This window comes from Cyprinodon tularosa, unplaced genomic scaffold (genome assembly GCF_016077235.1).
Source record: "Cyprinodon tularosa strain WSP-4 unplaced genomic scaffold, ASM1607723v1 ctg935, whole genome shotgun sequence".
NCBI lineage: Eukaryota > Metazoa > Chordata > Actinopteri > Cyprinodontiformes > Cyprinodontidae > Cyprinodon > Cyprinodon tularosa.
In genome coordinates, this window is record NW_024039713.1 from 240143 (window position 1) to 246955 (window position 6813).

Genomic DNA, 6813 nt, shown 5'->3' on the forward strand with positions numbered 1-6813 from the left:
CTCATGCTCTTCCTCAACACTGAAGTCCTCAAACATTTTTCTTTCGTTGTTTCTTTCTTTGCACAGGTAAACAGCACATTTCTTCTTCTACGCTTGCATTATTGGCAGAGCAGACGCTGAATGGGTAACCCATTACATAGATTACAGGCATGTCTTGAAGACATAAAAACCTGGATGACTCTTAACTTTCTGCTTCTGAATGCAGACAAAACAGAAGTTATAGTCTTTGGACCAGAGTCTCTGAAAAAGAAGCTGATTAGTCAGTCACTTCATCTGGATGGGATTAAACTGATTTCAGATAATAAAGTAAAAAATCTTGGTGTTGTTTTTGATCAGGACCTGTCATTTAAATCCCATATCAAAGAGGTTTCTAGAATTTCCTTCTTTCATCTGAGGAATATTGCAGAAATGAGAAATCTCCTGTCCAGGGGTGATGCTGAGAAACTAGTCCATGCATTTGTTACTTCAAGGCTGGACTATTGTAATTCTTTACTATCAGGAAGTCCACAAACTGTAGTTAAAAGCCTTCAGCTGATCCAAAATGCTGCAGCCAGAGTTCTAATGAAAATGAAAAAGAGAGATCATATCTCTCCTATCCTGGCTTCTCTTCATTGGCTTCCTGTTAAATCCAGAATAGAATTTAAAATCCTCCTTCTCACATATAAAGCCTTAAATGGCCAAGCTCCATCTGATATCAGAGATCTGATTGTTCCTTATGTTCCTAACAGAGCACTTCGCTCTCAATCCGCAGGTTTACTAGTGGTTCCTAGAATTTCTAAAAGTAGAATGGGAGGCAGATCTTTTAGTTCTCAGGCTCCTCTCCTGTGGAACCAACTACCAACTACCAACTACCTTTTAGTCCGTGAGGCAGACACCCTGTCTACTTTTAAGGCTAAGCTTAAAACTTTCCTTTTTGATAAAGCTTCTAGTTAGAGTGGCTCAGGTTATCCTGAGCTATCTCTATAGTTCTGCTGCTATAGGCTTAGACTGCTGGAGGACATAGGGACCCCTTTTTCATCATTCTGCTTCATTCTATCTCTATTCTCCCACTCTGCAGAATCTGTTAGTTCAATCTCTAACGTTCTGCTCTCTCTGCTTTCTCTCATAGTAGCTTCATCTGGTCTGTTCCTGTTTGGCTGTGACTCCATCCTGGAGAGAAATATCAGCTGTGCTGCTGCCATCAACACCTTTGTTTCTAGATGTTGGAGCTTGGCCTGTTTTCCAGTGTAGTCCTGTTTCTCTGACTGTGACTAACTGGATGTGCTCTCTTCATCCTCTAACATGGGAGCTGGCTCGGAGCTCGTCTGCCTGGCTGTGTGTTTCCTGGACGGGGCCGCCTGTGGAGCTGGTTGACAGTTGCCTTTTGTATCTATGCTTCTTTTTCTATGTCTGCTTCTGTCTCCTTGAACCCCAGTGGGCCTCAGCAGATGGCCGCTCACACTGAGCCTGGTTCTGCTGGAGGTTTCTTCCTGTTCAAAGGGAGTTTTTCCTCTCCACTGTCGCTACAAGCATGCTTAGTGTGAGGGATTGCTGAAGAGTCAATGAGTCGATGCAATCAGCTGGTTTTCCTTAGATAGAAAACTTTGAATTAATCTGACTGGATGATCTGGTTGAACTGGAAAGTGCCTTTAGATGAATTAGGTGAATTGGAGCTATAGAAATAAACTGAATTGAATGTAATTGAATATAAGTGTTACTTGAGCTTCATAGAAGCTTATGTGTTGTTGTGCTGTTTGTCAGTACTAGCGAGTAGTCACTGCGTAGGTCTCTGGTACCGGTATACGGTTTGTCAGAGGTATACACATATACCCTCATACATATATACAAATACACAAAATAAAAAAAACAAACAACATTTTCTGCTATGCTTCTCTATACCTTCTGAAAATAATTTCTTTGTACATTTTTTTGAAAAGGAAAATGTTTGGGCATTGCTTTAGGTTTTGGTATTTTACCAGTTTAGATTTTAGAAATAATGAGTTATGATCCCATAGTCCGGCATTGTGAATGATTCTTATTGCTCTTTTTTACATTATGACTAGTGGCTGCAGTGAGTGTTGATAAGTGTTCCCCCAAACCTCTACACACTCATTCTAATAAGGTAACAGTAGTGAGCAGTACAGGATGTGAAGTGCTTTGGAATCCAGAATGTGCTTAGCTCTTGCTAGGATTGAAATACTTCTGGACAGTTTGGTTTTGATGTGTTTTATGTGAGGCTTCCAGCAAATGTTGCCATCTATGATCACTCCAAGGAATTTATTTTCATGAAGCCTTTCTATGTTAACCCTTCTATCTGTATCTGTGCTCAATGCTTTGATTTACGTTTCCAAATACCATGATTGTAGTTTTACTCAAATTTATTGATAACCTCTGCAAATAATACAAAATGCAATACTTGAGATACTTTACAAATATCATTGATATATAATAAAAATAACTTTGGTCCCAACACTGACCCCTGGGGGACACCACAAGCAATGCCCAGACATTCAGACCTATAATCTCCTATCTTCACAAATTGTTGTCTGTCTCTCAGGTAACTACTTATCCAGTTTAGAGCGGCCCCCCTGATCCCGATTTGTTCCAGTTTACTGATCAATATTTTGTGATTTATTTTTTCAAATCCTTTTTTTAGATCAATGAAAATCCCAACTGCATATTTCTTTTTATCTGTGGAGTTTGTAATTCCTTCACTGAGTTCTGTTAGTGCTAGTGAGGTCGATCTATTTTTTCTAAATCCATATTGGCTGTCAGTGAGTGGCTTATTTTTATCAATAAATTTCTCTAATCTGTTGTTAAATAATTGTTCAAAAATTTTTGAAAATTGTGACAGTAGACAGACAGGCCTGTAATTTGTGAAGTGGTGTTTATTTCCAGTTTTATATAGCGGAATCACTTTTGCTATTTTCATTTTTGTTGGAAATTTACCGGTTGAAAATGATAAATTGCAGATGTTCGTTGGTGGTTTGGCGATCCCCTCTATTACTTTTTTAAAATCATTTTTATATCTAATCCATCGTGATCAGTGGATGGTTTGTTTTTGCATTCTTTAACAATATCAATTATTTCTTTTTCATCTACTGCTGTCAGAAATATTGAACTGGAATTTCTTTCTATTAGCGTCTTATATTTACTTTCTAATGATTGTGGAATCGGGATTAGCTGAACCGGGATTAGCTGAACCGGGATTAGCTGAACCGGGATTAGCTGAACCGGGGTTCAGCTAAGTTTGGTCCACATTTCCAAAAATTTATTGAAATTATTAACCACATCCTCCATGTTATTAATATTTTATCATTCTCAATGAAGTAATGGGGATAAGTATAAGTAGCCTGTCTATTATTATTTTTAATAATATTATTTAAAATGTTCCACATACCTTTAATATTGTCTTTATAATTTTCTAATAATTTTGCATAGTATTCTTTTTTACAAGATCTCATAATGTTAGTTAACTTATTCCTATATTTCTTATATTTATTTTCGGTCTCTATAGTTCTGTGTTTAATAAATTCTCTATAAAGTGTATTTTTCTTTTTACAGGCGTTTTGTAATCCCTTGGAAATCCATGGTCTATCATTTAGTTTTTGTTTTCTGCTATATATTTTAATTGGACAATTGTTATCATATAATAAATTGAATATTCTTAAGAATTCTTCATATACTTTGTCAACATCTTTTTCCTTATCAATAAACTCCCAGTCTTGTGCAGATTAACTTTCAACGCCTCCATTGTTTCTTCTGTCCTGACCCTTTTGGAAGTTGGTTTATTATCATGTCTGTTCAGAGTGTAGTTGCTGTCATAAACTGTAGAAATTGGTAGGTGGTCACTGATGTCGTTTATCAGTAATCCATTTACTGTGTTGTTATGTATGTATTAGTAAATATATTGTCTCTTAGCGTTGCACAGTGAGAAGTAATTCAGCTGGGTTTGGTCATTTTGGGGCCTAGACTAAACACAGTGTTGATAAATTTCATTTTATGGTTATTTAACAAGTCCATATTGAAGCCCCCACAGATGAACATAACTTTTTGGCTCGTTTTTGTTAATGTCTCTTCCATCCAGTCCTTAAAGTGTTAATATTCGAACCTGGTCACCTGTATATGCAACTAACAATAATATTTTCCATACATATTTCTATTGTGACAAATTCCAATAAGTTATTCACCACCATTTTTCCATCCCATTGTAATTTAAATCCTTATCCACATATAGTATCAAACCACCCCCACTGTCGTTAACTCTGTTAATAGAAAATATTTCATATCCTTCAATTCTAAAACCTGATTCTTTTTCACTGTTTATCCAAGTTTCTGTTATTGCGATTATGTTAAAGCTCTGTTTCAATTGCTTTAGATGGTCTTTGATACTGTGAAGTTGGCATACAGGCTTCTGCTGTTAAAGTGGATGATGGATAATTGCTGTTCGGTCTTGATTGACCTATTAAGTTGCTCAGCAGTGTAATAGTTGCAGTTAGCAAAGACATTGTTCTCAGGATCAATGTCATTCTCCATTTCCTGTGAATGATGTTCAGTTTACTGGAAGGTGTTCAGTTCCAGGAGCTCATATTCAACCAGACTTTGTAGTGAGTGACTTTCTATGTGTGTGAATTTTATTTAATGACATAGTGAGTTTCAACATTCTATAGGCCTACCTGTTAATGTATTAACGTTAGCTGGCCCTGGTTGTTTTGGTGTGCTGGACCTGGGATGAATGATCAGTTTGTCCTGTAATTCTCTCGCCGCTCTTAATTCCAGCATGAGTTCTTTCCTTTTCCTTCTGACTGCCTCATTGAAGTCTTCGTTTATGTAAATTCTGGAACCTTTCAGATTTCTGGTCCTTTGCAGTATTTCCGTTCTGTGCTTGTGCCTTAGGAATTTTACCAGTCGGCCTCGGTCGGTCTCCTCCAGGTCTTCCTGTGCGGTGGGGCCGCTCCACCTCCACCTCGCGTTGCAGCTGTAATTTTTCCTTCACAACTTGTTTGACCTTCTCCTCCGTCTCTGACCAGGTTTCTCCCTGTGACTCCTGTGTCCCCTCAAATACCAGGTTATTCCGCCTGGATTGGCTTGCCAGCCAACAAGCTGTCACAGGCCTTAAAAACATCAGTTTGCATCGAGGTGCTGCGTTCTTCAGATTTGCTGTCTCAGTTTGAATGTCATCCACTTCTTTTAGTGTGTCCTGCAGGCTGGTTTTTATTTCTTGTAGTTCCTTGGTTATTGATTCCAGTCTAGTGTTGGTGGAGTCCATTATTAGCTTGACAAAGCCTTTGAAATTGCTGTGTTGTTGTTCTAGTGGTGCAGTAAACATTGCCTTTTGTTGCTGCAGCAGTTCATTTACACTGGCGATTGTCACATATTAATTTTTCTGTTTAGTGTCTTTTTAACCTGTTCAGATTCCTGACACAGTGACATCACAGCCAGATCAGAGGTTGGGGGGGGGGGGGGGGGGGGGGAGTCTGTTGCAGAGATGTTGGGAGCCCCCCCCACCGTACACACCTGACTCCAACTCAGGGAATTGAAGAATTTAAGGTTATGTTTATACCAGTTAGCGTTATAATGCAAGAAGCTTTAGAAAACATAGTTTATTCTTCTTTACTAGTCTCCTTCACCCGTAAAGCACTCCCACCCTTAGAGTGCCCCCACCCTAGGAGCACCCCCACCCGTAGAGAGGCTTAGAATGCCCCCTTCCTTAGAGCGCCTCCACCCTTAGTGCGCCTTCACCCTTAGAGCACCCCCACCCTTAGAGCGCCTTCACCCTTAGAACACCCCTCCCTTAGAGTGCCCCCACCCAAGTAGCGCCCCCACCCTTAGAGCACCTCCATGCTTGGAGCACCGCCACCCTTAGAGCTCCCCCACCCAAGTAGCGTCCCCACCCTTAGAGCACCGCCATCCTTAGAGTGCCTCCATGCTTAGAGCGCCCCCCTCCCTTAGAGTGCCTCCATGCTTAGAGCGCCCCCTCCCTTAGAGCGCCTCCACGCCTAGAGCGCCCCCTCCCTTAGAGTGCCTCCATGCTTAGAGCGCCCCCTCCCTTAGAGTGCCTCCATGCTTAGAGCGCCCCCTCCCTTAGAGCGCCTCCACGCCTAGAGCGTCCTCACCCTTAGAGCACCGCCATCCTTAGAGTGCCTCCATGCTTAGAGCACACCCACCCTTAGAGCACTCCCACCCTTAGAGCACCCCCACCCAAGTAGCGTCCCCACCCTTAGAGCACCGCCATCCTTAGAGTGCCTCCATGCTTAGAGCGCCCCCTCCCTTAGAGTGCCTCCATGCTTAGAGCACTCCCACCCTTAGAGCACCCCCACCCAAGTAGCGTCCCCACCCTTAGAGCACCGCCATCCTTAGAGTGCCTCCATGCTTAGAGCGCCCCCTCCCTTAGAGCGCCTCCACGCCTAGAGCGCCCCCTCCCTTAGAGTGCCTCCATGCTTAGAGCGCCCCCTCCCTTAGAGCGCCTCCACGCCTAGAGCACCGCCATCCTTAGAGTGCCTCCATGCTTAGAGCGCCCCCTCCCTTAGAGTGCCTCCATGCTTAGAGCACCGCCATCCTTAGAGTGCCTCCATGCTTAGAGCGCCCCCTCCCTTAGAGTGCCTCCATGCTTAGAGCGCCCCCTCCTTTAGAGCGCCCCCACCCTTAGAGCGCCTCCACGCCTAGAGCGCCCCCTACCTTAGAGCTCCCCCACCCTTAGAGCTCCCCCACCCTTAGAACGCCCCCTCCCTTAGAGCACTCCCACCCTTAGAGTGCCCCCACCCTAGGAGCACCCCCACCTGTAGAGAGACCTATAATGCCCCCTTCCTTAGAGTGCCTCCATGCTTAGAGCGC